A 17,329-nucleotide genomic window follows, 5' to 3' on the forward strand; every position below is an offset into this window, starting at 1 on the left:
GGTAAATTGACTATCGATAGTATCGATAGTTTCTTCGAAACTATCGATAGTGTAAACAAACTATCGATAGTACTACTATCGATAAACTATCGATAGTCGAATCGGTAGTACCATTGGTAATATTAGTAGCGATATTACTGCCACGAGTGTTTATTGCTTTGTTTTGATGTATTCGGGTTTCACCCACAGACTGTTAGCTGCGTTTGACGCAGACCGCGCCGCAATGTTTGAGAAGTTTCGCGATTGTTTGACATTTTAAGGTTACGCGCCGGACGCGAATATTCAAGTTTATTCGAGAGCTTACGCGAGCAATTGCGATAACACTGGAAGGTTTGATGACTGATGTATAAAAGACGAAGCGTTCCACCGATTGTCAGATTACTTGACGGCCGGCGACTGTTCTCGCTGCATTCAGTGCGCAGCGTGTATCGCTTGCATTCTGAGTTTTGATTTTCTGGGCACAAGTTCAACCAAAAAAAGAGCTTCGTATTTCCCAGTCTTGCTGCAGTATTCTTCACCGTCACAACCACGTGCCAAACTATCTGTAGTGGTGCGAATAACGATGCTGTTGCGGGCTGGCCAAATTGCCAAAATATTTGCAGTAGCCTACTACCAGCTTCGCTTAATTTATGAGGAAATTTTTATCGAGAGAAATTATTTGCGCAGTGAAAATGGCGGCATATGTCCATCAATAAGTTAATATTTAAAAGCAACGAGTTACATCTTACAATTAACCAACTTAGTTCTTGATGATTTTTTATTTAGCAATCATCAAATACAATATAAAACTGAAGCCGCGCAGTTCCACCCCATGTAACGGCTTCCTTTCCGCTACAGCTTAATGGTTTTAATTTATGACCATGTGTCAGCGAAGCACTCTGGTGAAGAACGCAAGTATGTCAACTTTCTTGCCCTTCAGCCTGCTCCTCCGGCTCCACTATGTACCACGCGCGCGGGGAACCAAATTTATTCTGCAATGAGTTCGCGCTGTTGATTTTAAACTATCGATAGTACTTACAATCGATGGCACTATCGATAGTATCTTTGACCATCGATAGTTCGATAGTGACTCAACTATCGATAGTATCGATAGTACCATCGATAGTTCTGCATCACTACGTTATACACCAGGCATCTCTGCTTGCTCTGACCAGGGTCACAGACTTCGACGGTATCAAGGTTCGAGCTCACCTTCCACTTAACAAGGACATGGTGGTAGGTGTCATATACGATGTCGACATCTCCATTCCTTGTGGCGACCTTCCAATGCTCATCAAGGAAGTTAGTGACCATAGCAACATCGTCCAAGTCTCACGTCTGGGCAACTCGCGTTGCGTAAAGATTGTCTTCAAAGGAGACATATTGCCATCCCACGTGAAGGTGGGACACTTTCGTCACGTGGTCCGTCCGTTTACACCAAGACCACTCCAGTGCCGTAAATGTCAAAAAATGGGTCATGTAAGCGGAGTTTACAGGAATGTGGCGGTTTGCCCCCACTGTGCAGAGCCACACAATGCGGAATCCTGCCGAGCAACTGCCCTGAAGTGTACCAACTGCCATGGACCACACGAAGCCTCATCAAGGGACTGTCCATTGGGGAAAAAGGAATGGAGCGTCATGAAACAGATGGTACGGGACGGCTCAACGCACAAAGAGGCTGCTGATGTGGTGAGAAATAGACAACGACGCTCGCGTCGGCGACGAAGGTCTAAGACTACTGCTGCCCAATCTGGACGGACAACGCGACCTCCTACTCCGACAGGCTGTCAGACTTCTCTGAAGCGACAGCTACCACCACTGCCGCCACCACCACTACCGCCCACTGCATCACAATCGGAGAGCCGGAAAGACGCAGAGGCTTTAAAAGCGGCGGCGGATGTCGCGTGGCCCTCACTGCCACTACTGCGCGCTCATAAAGAGCCGATGCAGAATGGCCCGCAATGTACACCATCGTCCACAGATGATTGCCACGACAAAAACCTACAAGTCCTCGCTGTGTTGAGGTCTCTCATGACCACGATGCGCACTCTCCTCAACGGATTGACCACTCCATCAGCTCAATGTGCTCTACAAGTTCTGGATTCCTTGGAGCCAGTCCTCGCAAGCCTTTTTTAACGCGTATACTTTTAGACAACCGCAGAGGAACCGATGTCATATTTCTCTGTTGTGACTGTCTCTGTGTGTGTGGTGAACACTGATGTGTGTGCGCGTGTTACTTGTTCTCTCTTTCCTCCTTGCTCTCTCTATTCTTTTTTCTCCCCTTCCTCCTCCCCTCGTGTAGGGTAGCAACCGGGTGCAACCTGGTTAACTTCCCTGCCTTTCCTTCGCTTTTATCTCTCTCTTTGCAGGTATAACGTGGCAGCAGAAAGCACAGGACCGGGTTGATTGGCGGAACATGGGAGAGGCCTTTGCCCTGCAGTGGGCGTAACAGGCTGATGATGATGATGATGATGATGATGATATTGTCACGGGGTCGTGACGTGGACGAAGACAGCAGGCGACGTGTCCGAGATGAAAGTCTTTATTTGGCCGAACTTGTGGCCGAGAAACGGAAAGGTAATTTACAGCAATACACAGTGTATGCGCTGATAGCGGCGAACAGCGCGTCGACCGTCGATCAACTGACAAGCGGTGAAGCGCGTCGGCATTTAAACATGTGCCGTCAAATATCCCAGTGCTATCACTGGCTGTCGTGCAAATTCTAGAATAAGCTCGAGTGTGCGCGTCTTGCGCGCAATCTTAACAAAACGATCTACAATGATCGCGAAGCTTCTCGAACAATGAGGCGCGGTTCGCGCTGAGCGTTGCTGGCAGTCGTTGTGGCCGAAAACCAAATACAAGCAAAAGTGATAAAGAAACGCACGTGGCAATATCAGTAAGTTAAGGCATGTGCTCATGTTATACTTTGTGTGCTTTTCATCTTTTTGGTGTTTTTATCCTGTTCCAGCGGAACAGTGGGCTGTTAAATATGTGTGTATTCCGAAAACTAAATCAGCTGCTAGATCGAAGCCTGTCCTCCTAAGTCTCTCGTCCCTGAGTGTTTGCGCGAGTAAGTGAAGACCGAGGCAGCATGGATACAACGTAAAAAATGACTATGGTAGCCACATGGCTGTGCATTGCAAGGAATGTAAATGCAGTCCTCTATTCCACGAGACAAGTTTTTTGAAGAAAGTGAAAATGAAGAAAGAAAGAGAGATTATAGAAGCGTTTTTTTATCAGGAAGTCTGCGGACCGATGCATCAGCAAACCACCAGTTCACCTATCTGAAAGAGAGTATTCGTTTTTCAGTTGACAATGTTATGCATAATCACACACGTGCTGTCGCCCATGCGTACCGATCTTTGCACCTTGTATAAAATTGGCCCAAGTATGATCAATAAATTCTGTTGAATGTCAGCGCTCTTTCTATTGTTCCTTCCTACGCTTGTCTCGCTGCACCTACTATACTCAGCATGAACCAACTCAACCTAATCAAGCTTTTGTCCTACTTGTTTTAACGATTGGAAGGCGCTTGTTATTTCCCCTTTATGTCTCTATTTTACTGAACAGGTGATGAAGAATTATGGCCTTGAACACTTATGTAACTCCTGTAGTTGAACCTACAGTTGCTGAATGTATCGAAGGCTCTTGTCATTGCTGTATTCGAGCTTACCTCAGTTTACATAATTGCACTTTTTTTCTGTTAAACGTCATCGTAACGTTCCTTTCTGAAAGTTGAGGAATATTTGATTCAAAGAAATGGCTGTGGAAATGTAAGTCTGCGCTGGAAGTCGTGCTTTTACTAGTTCGAAAATTATTGGAATGATATTTGATTCGTATTTGATTCGGTTTTAAATTTCACTACTCCGACACCCCTACTAAAAACGCTTAGGACACATGCGGCTGAGACCCTCGCCGCGCAAGAGAAGGCGCCACGACCTCGGCAAGCGCACGGTTGCTTCTCCCACCAGTTGTTCCTCAGGCGCTACATCTGAAGGGGCAAACAACCTGACGGAAACCGCTGCAGACGACAGTCTTTCTTGGGAAACTTAAGCGCAGAAATTTTGGTCTGTCTGCCTGTCTTTCTGTTTGTCTGTCTGTCCCCCGATCCAGCCACACGGACATAGTTTAACCACCTCCTGAACGCCCAGCCATATTGAACTGGTAGGGCCGTTCTTACTTTTGAATATTGTCGATCAAAAAGCAAATGTTGCGCGTATCTGATGCGCAACGTCAATACGTAAGTATTAGGTGGTGTGTTCCTTTACAAGAAAACATATAGATACATGATTCTAAAGACCCTAGCGTTTGTTAGGCTGCGCGGAAAATGCGAGTGTTTTTTTGGCTGCGCTGCAAATGCGACTCTATGACCCAGACGCGGCGATTCAGCCTAGAGGAGGAGGACTCGTGTAGTACACCCGGCAGAAGACTATCGTCTTTCGACGACATTTGCAGCGAAGCACGCAGATACGCGGCCAATCTTTTTATTCGCTTTAGGCCCGGCATACACATTTGTAACGGGCTTCTCTCTTGTATTTTTCGTTCTTTTTCTATTACGGGGAGCATGCTAATGCCGTCGCAAGAAGGAAGCCGGTAAAGCACAGCAAACGGTAGAAAGTATGCTGCACTCCGAGTTTGCGAATCTCCCTAACTAGATTTTACTTGTGCCAAGGAAACCCTACATGCTTAACCCAAACATCGTCGTCACCGTCGTATTGGTAAACGGAGCAGTGGGAAGTCTACGAACGGGAATCGCTGGGTGTCCGTGCTACGCACTTCAGGTATACACTAGTGGAGCTGCATTTAGCGCAGCATTTAGCACAACACCATTCGCTACACAAATTTTTTTCTAGGTGGCGTATGCTTAGGACCATTGGAAGGGAGGTTATTTCTCCTCGGATGGTCGCAGTTATTTCCAAAGAAAGACGAATTGTGCGCCATTATTAACGATTGTAGCGCTGACATTATCGCGTTAACGGCAACATGGATAAACAGCAAAATAATAAACCCTGTACTTTTTGAGCGCTGTAAACCACTGCGTTGCTTAACGAAGTGATCCAGTGAGTGGAATTGGTGGTGGTGTCCTGCCGCTAATAAACCATCCATTAATTGTTCTATTGTGCTAGTTCATACAAATGTAGAGCTAAATTGGTGCTGCCTAACAATGTCTTAAGAAAATACTAGGTGTTTGCTATAGACGCCCATTGGCATCAAGCGACACATCTTTTTGCAACGATTCCATGATAGTCTAAATATTATTATCGTGAGTTTTCCTGGAGCTGAAACTGTTTGCTTACGTGATTTCAATTTTCGTAACATTGTCTAGTTACATTCCAACCATTTCTCTGATCCTGAATCGGACACAGCCAATCGGTTAGTTTCAATTTGCTTTGACTTCGCCTAATCCCAGATAGTAACACTTAATACACGTGTAACACAAAACACATCGTCACTCCTGGATCTCGTTCTGACACCATCGGCCGATATAATTGCTGCAATAACACATATGCCCGGGCTGAGCGATTACGATATCTTGCTTTCGACACTCGCAACACCACAACAAAAAATGAAACGACAGAGGAAAAGGTTTCGAGATTTAAGAAAAAGCTAATTATCAAGCTATCAAGAATGAACTCTGCATATATCTGGACAATTTTTTACCTATTTATCTGGAACGCACCGTCTAAAATAACTGGCTCATTAAAAAAAACTTGCAGTGGCTTCGCTCAGCTATGCTAGGATATACGTAGCGTTAGTAGAGGTTCAGGTGATTATTCTGAGCTTTCCAGATTGTCTAGGATTAGCTTGATTGTCATGCTTACTGCTGCTTCAATAACGCACACTTGGTATACGTATTATGCGGCACATGCATATTTATTTTTGCTCAGCGTCACGTTCCTTCTTCATTCTTCATACGCTGAACCGCTAATTGCCAGGCAACTACTTCGGGATCCGATGACATAAGCTTCTAAGCTCTTCTGCGCCGTTGAGCAGCATTTGCACTCTCCTTCTCCAGGGCGTTACCCACCTGGAAATGCCAGTCAGAGGCGCTATCAAGCGGCACCAGCGCATTGTCAGACGGCGACTGCACAGCGAAGGCGAATAGCTGCGCGCGCCATGGCTACGACGTCACCCCTCTCGAATGCGCAGAGCAGTCTGCCCGGCTACGACGCCACTCCTCCCGCGCTCCGCCACCAGCAGCGGCGAGCCGCGCGCGGCGGTGGCGGACAGTGCGTGAGATGCCGGCTCCGCACTGATCCTCGCGCATGCGCAGCACGGCTCATGACGATCCACGCGAAATCGGCTCCGGCTAGGCAAGTGTAGCTAACGCTACAAAATCAGTTTCCACTAGAGGCGCAATGCTTTTAAAGAGATAATGAAGCAGATGGGCACCTAGATAGTCCAGGCTGTGGCGGTATTGCTATGTTTTGCAAATTTTCTCTTTCTTTCTTCCTTTCTTTCTTTATTTTTCTCTCTTCTTTCGGTTTTTTGGTGTATGCCTTTTTGTCTGTATTTTTCGTTCTTTCTTCCTTTCGTTCTTTGCTTATCTATCTATTTCTTCGTCTTTCTCGGGCTTTCTCTGTGTCTTTGTCTTCCCTTTGTTTTCCTGTGTTTTTCTCGCTTCCCCTTTCTTTCTAGCTATTTCTCTCGCTGTCTATTTTTTTTTTCTTTGATTCTCTCTCTTTCTCTCCTTCCTCTTTCTGCTATTACTTCTCTCTGTTTCTATTCCTCGTTCTTTCCGTGCCACGACTTACTCTCTCCCCACCTCCTATGCATCCTCATCAGCCTCGCTACCCTTTCTCACCCTCTTGCCATACTATACTATGCAAGGCTATCTATGCACTGCAAGCGGGCCTGGATAGCCGAGTAGTTACGATGCTCGCCTTCGGATCGTCGATACGGGCGTTCGAATCTCGCCCGGAGAAGTATTTTTCTCCTAGAATTTCGCTTTCTCTATATTTCTCTTTCTCTCTTTATTTCTCTCGCTGTGTACTCGTTGTCTCAACCATCAATTTATTGCGTCCCGCGCCGAAAAAATCGGAGCACGTGTTTTGGGAGCGAAGCACAAGAAGACGTAAAGCGTTTATTGACGGCCCTGGGCAACGATGCATTACGGCGACAGTCAAGACGGAGCGCAGACTCTCGGAGCACGACGGGCGTGCTCTCAGAAGAGAGCCGAAGATGACGACCCACTATAAGGCGCTGGAGAGGACGACCCATTACAGAGTTCCAACGCTTCGCTACAATTACCCCGGGTACGAAAAGGCAGCCGCCTGGCGACCTAACAGCTTGTCACTATGAGCGGGTCATGGTAGGGCTTGAAGCGCTTTACCTCGACAATGTCGCGCCCTCGACGGCGCATGTCCGAAAATGGTTCAATTGGTTCGATCAAGTAGTTCACCGGGGATGTGCGTTCGGCGTCACGGTAAAGGCCTTGGTATTTGGGCAGTAGCTTGGAAGAGAGGCCAGTTGCAGTGGTAGGGACCGAGAGCCATACGATTGCTCCAGGGAGGAACGTGGGTGCAGAAGTGGTGTTGTCACCGCGAGAGCTCTTCTGCCGCTCTTGATCATGCGTAGTAAAGGTTTTGGCAAGCTCGCAATACTCCTCACCAAGTCTGACTCCCAGAAAGAGGTGCACACTCAGATCGACCGGCTTGTATGGAAGGGTCGTGTCGATTGTGTGCGAGGGAGACGGATGTCTTCCGTAGAATAAGAGCAAGGGTGAAAAACCAGTAATGTTCTGAGGGGCGGCATGGTATGTGTAGGTGACGAAGAGCAGAATGGCATCCCTATTTGTGTGATTGGCGTCGACGTACATTGAGAACATGTTGCCGAGCGTGCGGTTAAAGCGTTTGCTGAGGCCATTCGTCTGTGGGTGGTAAGCAGTAGTTTCGCGGTGAGCAAAGTTGCACTCTTTCAGAATGGCTTCGACGACTTCCGAGAAGAAGACAAGGCCTTGATCGCTGAGCAGCTCCTGGGGTGGACCGTGGCGCAGCATGAATCGGTAAAGCAGGAAGGAGGCAACATCGCGCGCTGCAGCCGCTGGGAGGGCGGCAGTTTCGGCTTATCGCGTAAGCTGGTCACAGCGACGATGTCCCAGCGGTTACCAGCCGACGTTAGAAGAAGTGACCCAGATGCCAACGCGCCCAAACGGCCGGTCAGGGCAAAGTAAAGATTGCAGACCTGCTGGTGACAGATGTGTTGACCTATTGCGGCGCTGACAATCGATGTAGGAGCGAACGAACTTCTCCACGTAGCGGCACATCCCTCGCCAAAAGTACCGTTGGCGAATGCAGTCGTAAGTTTTAGATACCCCAGAGTGCGCACACTGCGGATCAGCATGGAATGGTTCGCATATGTCAGAACGCAGACGTCGGGGTATTACTAGCAGCCGCTGGCGGCCGTGGGCGTTGTAATTGCGTCGGTGAAGGAGGTTGTTGCGAATGGCGAAATGGTAGGGTTGACGACGCAACGCGCGAGTGGATGGTGTTGCCAATAGATCACTGGGCAAGTCTATCAGCGAAGCCATCCATTGAACCTTGCGCTTTTCGGTAGCGATGGTGTGAATGCCGATGGAGGAAACGGCATTGTGAGACTCTGAGCTGTGGGCATTTTCGTCGGGCAAGAGGGAGCGCGAGAGTTCGTTGGCGTCAGCATGCCGGCGTCCGTTGCTGTACAGCACGCGGATGTCGTAGTCCTGTAGGCGAAGTGCCCAGCGGGCGAGGCGGTCTCAGAGATCCTTCAATGACGACAACCAGCACAGTGCATGATGGTCGATGATGTCATCAAATGGGCGACCATACAAATAGGGTCGGAACTTCGTAAATTCCAGATGATCGCCAGGCATTCGCTTTCGGTGACGGTGTAATTGGTCTCGGCTTTAGTAAGCGTACGACTTGCATATGCCACAACATATTCAGGGAATCCTGATTTGCGCTGTGCAAGAACCGCGCCAAGGCCAACACCGCCGGCGTCTATGTGCACCTCTGTAGGGGCCGTAGTGTCGTAGTATGGGAGGCGACGTCAACAAACGACGGAGCTTTCCGAAAGCGTGGTCGCAGACGACCACGAACGGAGGGGCCCGTTGTTTCCGAAGAGTTTCGTCAGCGGCGGTATGATAGTCGCGAAGTTTCGAATGAAGCGCCGAAAGTAGGAACACAGTCCTACGAAACTGCGCAGTTCTTTAACGAACGTAGGTTTGGGGAACTCGGTCACGGCCCGAAGCTTGGCTGGATCGGGGAGAATTCCGTCCTTGGACACGACGTAGCCGAGTATTGTCAGCTGCCGTGCTGCAAATCGGCTTTTCTTTAGGTTCAGTTGCAGACCAGCATCGCTCAAACGCGTCAACACATGCCGCAGGGGTTGAAGATGCGTGGTGAAGTCTGGAGCGAAAATGACGACGTCGTCGAGGTGGCACAAGTACGTGTGACATTTCAGGTTGCGCAGATCGGTTTCAATCATACGCTCAAAGGTGGCGGGTGAATTACACAGCCCAAACGGCACGACGTTGAATTCGTACATGCCGTCTGGGGTGACAAAGGCGGTCTTCGGTGGAGCTTCATCAGCCATAGGTACTTGGCAGTACCGTGAGCGCAAATTGAGAGATAAAAAGAATTCTGCTCCTTGCAGGCTGTCAATGGCGTCGTCTATTCGCGGTCGTGGATACACGTCCTTACGAGTGATCTTGCTCAGTCGTCGGTAGTCCACACAGAACCGCACAGAACCGTCCTTATTTGCAACAAGAACGACAGGAGACGACCAGGGGCTGTTATAGGTTCGAATAACATCGCGTCGAAGCATCTCGTTGACTTGCTCGTTGATTACACGGCGTTCTGTGGGAGATATGCGATATTAACATTGCCGCAGTGGCGGTTGGGCACCAGTGTCGATGCGATGCGTAACGGCGGACGTGCGGCCGAGAGAAGTTTTAGCGACATCGAAAGAAGAGCGAAATTCTTCCACGAGGCCCGGAAGCTGGGAACGGTGGATGGGCGTAAGGTGACTCCTAACTGTGACAAAAACTTCCTTCGCTTTGGTGGAAGCTAAAGAACAACAATTCTGTGGCAGCGCCGAAAGTACGCTGTTTGAGAGATGCAAATGTGCCCGGTCTCGCCCATGCCTACATTCCGCGTAATATCAACCTGTTTTGTGTCTGCGAGATTTCGATATCTCACTCCAGGCTTCATAGATGGTTTCCGATACGTCTACTGTGGATCTAGACTCGACAAACGAGTGGTAGGTTTTGCCACTTGCAGCAAGCCTGGCTACTAGATGACTTAGGTTGACTTGACTAATATGGTGCAGAGCAGAGGAGAGGTGTGTGTCGCTCTACTGCAGAATGGTTTTTTTGAATTGGTTGCGTATGGATCTATGTGAGCTAGTGTGGATGATGCAGTGAATGCTGCGTGCAACGCCTTGCCGCTCCTTAGCCTCTAAGAAAGCTTCATAATAGTTGGGGATTTTAGCAAACACATTTGTCGGCACCCCGAATTTCTACGAAAGATAGATAACAGGTGTGCCGAGCATCTGGCCAGTCGATCGAATGCTATTTTTTTGTTTTGGGTATCCATGTTCAGTGACGAAAATAGCGTATCGTACACAACAAACGCTTTCTCTGCGTACCCTATTCTAAAATTGCCTAGTTTTAGTTGTGCATCCGCAACAGCCCTGCGGATGCAGGTTCTTATTGAAAATCACTGGCAGCCTGCTTCTGCAGAGCTGCTGCAGACGCCCAACTAAAGCTTGTAATTAGAGCCTATGAAATCAATACACTATGATGGGAGACGTGCGCGAGTGTCGCAGACGGGAGCGTGGTTGCAAGATTACGCGACGAGGAAGACGACGATGGACTGTGACACGAGCCCACCAGTGAGAGAAATCGAGAGGCCGAATGAGGTAACTGAAGGTCTTCGCGAGAGGCATGCACGTGATGTGGCACGCAGTTACGACGGTGGTGTTTCATTGGAGCTGAAGGAGCGTGGAGGCTGATCGCCAGGATCACAATCGGGTGTAGTCTAAAGTTCCCGGCAGAGGTAAATGGCCTGCTTCGCCAGGCTTTAAGCCTGGCGAAGCAGGCCTGGACGGCGGCTCTATGGAGCCAGCGGGAAGCTACCGCAATCACCAGCAACACCGTCGGACGTAGGCCCGAGTGCCGCCCTGCCGGACGAAAGCCGCGCGAGGAAGTCCACGAATTCATGTGGCTCGCGACGTCTACTTCTGGAAAGACCGCCGCTACCAGTAACACGGTCGGGTGTAGTCCCGAGTCTTGCTGTGGAGCGATGTTCTCGAATCGAAGTTGAAGGCTCTGCGTGATTTCGGTGCCTAGGCAATTCGTCACCTACCTGACAACTTCGTCGTGGACATCCACTCAGCTGCTGCCCCGATCTTCGCTGATCTGCGGCAACGACTAAAGTCATCTGCCGACATCCCTTCCAAGCTGACGTACGCCGCATCAGCTACTGGCACTCACCTGTGAGACTGTTCCCCTCACGCTAAGAGTAAACTTGTTTGTATGTCTTCTGGAAGTTTTCACGCGTTGTTAAGTGTCGTGTTTGCTATCAGTGTCTGCTATTGTGTGTATTACATCCGTGGGTTTGTGCCATAAAGAGAAAAACGGAAAACAGCCTCGCGATTTTCTTGAAAACGTTCCACTTTTCTCGATGGTTATTCTATAGAATCCCATTAACTGGCGCCCTACGTGTGCTGAGACTCATATCAGTTCTTTGAAAAGGAACGTAGCGACCATGACGTGGATCTGAATGAAAAAGCTAGTCTGGGCGAGAAACTTACTTTGTCGGGAGACGCGCTTGGAACGTGGATAGAAGCACATCATGGACGCAAAAGGGAGGAGTGCGATGCCCGGCGCTAGCAGCACAAGCCGAAGAACGTTTCCGGGAGGCGGAGGTGACGTTAATGCCACAAAAAGCGGCTCTTGAGGGAAGAAACTTGCAGCTTTGCACATGTTTGTTAGACGCTCAGAATGCTCCCAATGCTCGTGCGCCCATGGACGTTGAAAGTGCCGGCGTTATGAACCGAGTGGCTGCGCAGCAGCCAATATGTCCCCTTAATTTTCTACCGCTCTTGGACGAGAAGAGAGATAACTTAGATGCGTATTTTTGCCAATTTGAGGTGATCGCAAAATGACAAGACTGGCCGAAGGACAAATGGGCTACTTCTCTCAGCATGTTTTGGTGGGTGAAGCTTTGAAAGTATTTGGTCGGCTGTCCCCAAAAGACTTGCGAGAATACGAAAAAGCAAAAGCGGCACATTGCACAGGCTTCGATTCACTGCCGAAGGATACGGGGAGAAATTCCGTTCCAGAAAGCCGGAGGACCTGGAAACTGGCCAAAACATGCCGTTCGTGTGCGGAATTACCTTGGCCGGTAGGTCAAAATGCCGGGCACGCCAGAAACCTACGAGGACATGCGAGACATCTTGGTCTCGCAGCAGTTTCTGGAGAACTGCCACAGCGAACTCGCAGTTATTCTACAGGAGAGAAGCTGCAAAACCCTGAAAGATATATCGGAGTCATGTGACTACTTCATGGAAGCGCAACAACAGCGCAATTTTGGCCAGTTTCGAAAGCGTTTCGAATCTCATCTATACCAGGGGAGAGTAGGCAGCGAAATGAATCTTCAAAATCTTGCAGATAGTGTGTTTCCTGTGGGACCGTGTCGCGCACTACGCTTGTTCGTGCCGAGCGAAAACCAAGCAGCCCTTTTGTAGCGTTTGCCAGAAAGTCGGTAATCAAGGCAACAGTGAATGTAAGAAGAGAAGGAAAGGACAAGTTATGTGCACAGAAGTTCCAGTCACACAGGAACAAACGAGGGACAAAGAGCTTACGAGCGGCTCGGTGGAGGAGTTCCTCAGCTTTTTTATGTGCGACGAGCAAGAGAAGGGACTTTGGACAGCGAAGTAGAACTCTGTGCCAACATTCGCTGATTGGGGTTCCGGAAAGAAGGTAACCGTGCTACGTGACACAGGTAGCAATGCTGCGATAGTGTAGTCAAACTTGGTTCCTAACACAGCTTTGACAGGAAGATGCGGCGCCATCACCCCTGCGGACGGAAAGTTCTGCGAGCTTCCAGAGGCATGGATACACTTGTATTCACCGTATTTCACAGGCCCTCTACTGGTTAAATGTATGCCACGTCCTCTGCATGAAGTGATTGCAGGAAATATGCCAGGGACGCGAGCACCTCGCGTTCCTGACCGGGAATGGTAATATAAGGAGGATGAGGAAGGATATGCTGCTCAGAAAGTACCCGAAGACTGCGGGGCGCTGAGTCCCGTGAGTGTTGCAACAGCAAAAGGAAGAAAATCGGACAGCCAGCATGAGGAAGGAACAAGCTACTCTGCCATCACAAAAGAAGATCTTCGTGCTAATTGAAGTAGCAGTCCATGCTAAGGTCGTGTTTTGAACGACTTGATGTGGTTCGCCTTATTAAGTAAGGCACTCGTGGAGTGTTCATTATGAAGAAGGGATTTCTTCATAGAGAATGAGATATTCGCAACACGACGAAGATCAAGCAATTTGTCTTGCAAGTGTGCTTGCGTGCGTATGTCCTTAAGGTCGCCCATGAAGTCCAGTTAAGCGCAGTACATACTTTACACCGATAGTGGCGAACAGAGCGTCAGCCGTCGATAATCTGGTAGTCGGCGGAGCGTCGGCTTTTACATGTCAGCCATCGAACCTTAGAGCGTTATGGCTGGCGCTCGCGTAAGCTCTCTGACAAACTTGGCTATTGCCGTCTTGTGCGCAGTCTTAACAAAATGACCTCAAAAATTGCCAAGCTTCTCAAACACTGCGGAGCGATCTGCGAAGAGCGTTGCTAACAGTCTTTGTGGGTTAAACCCGAGTACATCAGAATAAACACGCGCGGCAATGCCACCCCCCCCCCCTTTTTTCCTGCAAAAGCATCCCGCCCCTAGTTAAAGAGACACTAAAGAGCAAAACGATTTTTCTCGCGTTAGTAAAGCAGTCTTCCACGATACCAAAAACACCACGCTTGCAGCGGGAAGACGCTTAATAAGAGAGAAAACGCGCAAAAAGAAAATACAGGTGGCGACGCCACCTTGGAATTCCCGCACCATTTGCCGTGACGTCACATATTTTTGACGGCGCATGCTTGGGCCTACGTAGTTCCGAATCGGTTAAATCGAAGTACATTGTCCTCTGAGGGGGCCAGAGACTTGACATAACGAGTTTGTGGAAATTTCATCGAGCCAGTGGCGCCAAAATACGTGAAATGCTCTTTGAAACCTTTTACGTCACGAATTACAAAGCTCGGCGCGAAATTTAAAAATGAAACTTTGAACTTGGTTTTCCCCTCTAATAATAAACCTATGGTGGTGAAATAAACTACACAAGAGTTCTCCGAGCACACTTTATCAATCTAAACCAATTCATTGTTTCTCTTTAGTGTCCCTTTAAAACAGAACATGGAATTGAAAACACGCATGCAATATGAAAGAACAATAATCAAGCAATTAGAAACAGAGTTCTCGGGTTCCTTAACGCGCATGGAATGTGTTAAGGCACACGACACACGATTTCATGTCGTGTGCTGCGCCGCTGAGAGTTCGCAATGCCGTCCGGGACAACCTCGAGGCCTAGAGCACCGAGACGTCGTAGCACTTTGTGTGGCCCGAAGCAGTGCATCGAAATTTTACATGCAAGCCAGGGTTATGGCTCTGCTCGATTACGCGCGCTTCAACAAAACCAGAGCAAATTTTGTCAATGCTGCGGCATACATCTAAAAGGACGGTTTCGTCACTGCCATTGTTGATGCTTACTCCCAAATCATTACTTGTGGTACAGTTCGCACAATAAAGATTGCAGTTGCAGAACAACAAGCAAGTGCACTAGCTCTAACTCGCAGTAGCCGTGCGATGGTGTACTGAGACTCTTAGGCCACTCTGAGAGACTTGTAAAGTTGAATGATATATATATATATATATATATATATATATATATATATATATATATATATATATATATATATATATATATATATATATATATATATATATATATATTGTATGCTACATGGTGACTACAACTGTGCGTCACGATCGAGCCACGTTACCTGGCGGCATTGTTCTTACATTCTGCATAATTCATAGATATGCTTGCACGTTCAAGAAATTTTCACAAAAGCTATTCAATGTTTTCCTCACAACCTTATCAGATATATGACTTTTGTTCGTTCCGCCGCTATGCCAGTGCGGTTTCTATAAGTTGCATATCATGCTTTCCGTGTATCGCCGTATGGGTCTGTCGACTTAAATGATAACTCTGTTCGTTTAAAAGACTAAATTCATATACCTCGGCAGAATTCCTTGGGTACCACATGTTGCTCTCAAAACCTTCCCCACATCTGCCAAAAGGCACCGTATAGACCCGTAATGTCAGATATGCAATTCTCAAATAGGTTTCTGGATTAGAAAAAAATTTTTGATGGCAGCACTGCGGTAAGATTTATGCTGCTCTCACAGAAACAGCTGGAATTGTAAGTACTATTTCGGAAAAGTGATACTCTCTGCATAAGTGACGTGAAATTATGCTAAATTTATATTTTTCATCGGCTATGGGGCGACGAAACTCTGTGCTTTCCTGGCAAATAACACTTGTAAACAGATAGGAATTCCTTAATTTTTTTCGTCAGCGGAAAAATGATCGTTTAGGTGTCACATTAAGGATGGCATATCCAGTAATCGCTTTCAAATATGCCGTAGGTATAGGGCGACGGAGTCATGAGATCACACAAAACCAAACCGTCATTTATTCAAGTACTCGACAGATGATACAGACCTAATTGTCTTTGTGCTCCACGCCAGAAATGCAATAATTATTACTCAAAACCAACAACAGTTCTGAGCAAAGTTTGAGCGTCATTCATTCGTAATGAGCTCAGGAACAAACGGGCATGCATTACGTCACGAGAGCGAACATGTTCCAAGGCATTAACTGGCCGAGGGGCATTACGTTGTGCAGTGCTACAAAATAGTTTATTAATGAACTCCTACTCACTGCCTTCTGAAGAGACACTAGTTTCTTTTAAGACTGGTGCTATTGCAGCTCGCCGTAGTTTGTGCGGTGTCACCAGAAGACTCTTCAAGTGAATACGCGCCATAGGAATTGGGCAAGCCGCAGTACCGTGTACGGCAGGTGCTAGCGTCAAAAGAAAACACGTGAAAAAGAGACACCATGAATAACACAGAAAATAGAGATAAAGAAAGACAGAGAAAAAGCGATAGAAAAAAGGGTAAGTCAAAAATAAAGGGAACAAAGAAACAAACATATAAAAATACAGAGAAACACTGAGAGGAAAAAAATGAATAGTAAGAAAGACAAAGACAAAATACAGAGAAATAAGGCGAATAACGACATGAAAGGATAGAGAGACAGATAAATACATAGAGCGAGACAGAGAGAAAACGAAACACACGAAGAAGAGACAGAGCGAACGATAGGAAGACAGAGAAAGAGATAGAAAGAGAAACAAAGATATAGGAAGAAACCGACACAGAAAAGAGAAAAAAAAAAACACGCAGCATGGCCGCAAGAGAAAGAAAGAGAGAAATCGAGAGAAACAAAGAAAGAGAGATGAAGAAACAGAAACAGAGAAAAAGAGAAGAAAGAAAGAAATAAAAATTGCCAGGCCTGCGCTGAAACCGCAGCACAGTCACAGCGAAAGCTGGAAGAGCGGCGTTTCTAGAGCCCGTTAAGCTCTCTTAGGGCTACAATACAAGTACACTAGAAAGGTACCCACTACGCCATAAATCACAATTTTTGGAAGTTAGGAAGCACCTACTAAGCCATTTTTCGTCATTCTGCGGAGAAGCGAGGCACCAGCTACATGTCTGTAAGGTATTATGTCCACTTTGTTGACGCGACGACTGATGACGATGAAGAATTATGGCTCAGCACTTTGTAATGGGTTGGAATCTTTAAACGGCCCACCAATTATGTTTTTTGCATTGGGTGACGCCCGATCGCTATACCCCTCTCCCGTCATGCTGTATAACATACGTTGACGTGGGAGAGAGACGGGGGGGGGGGAAGAACTTTACTGAGACCCCGAGGAAATAGATCATGCGCTTATGGGCTTCCTTGGCAACCAATACAAGTGCACTTGCGGGGAACCCACTACGCTATAAATCATTGTAATTTTACTGAGACCCCGAGGAAGTGGATCATGCGCTTATGGGCTTCCTTGGCAACCAATTCAAGTGCACTTGCGAGGAACCCACTACGCTATAAATCATTGTAGCTTTTGAGAAGTAGGGCAGCAGGCACTGTGCCATTTTTCGTCATTCTACGGAGAGCGTTGGTACCTGCTAAACC

This window comes from Rhipicephalus sanguineus, chromosome 5, assembly GCF_013339695.2.
Source record: "Rhipicephalus sanguineus isolate Rsan-2018 chromosome 5, BIME_Rsan_1.4, whole genome shotgun sequence".
Classification (NCBI taxonomy): Eukaryota; Metazoa; Arthropoda; class Arachnida; order Ixodida; family Ixodidae; genus Rhipicephalus; species Rhipicephalus sanguineus.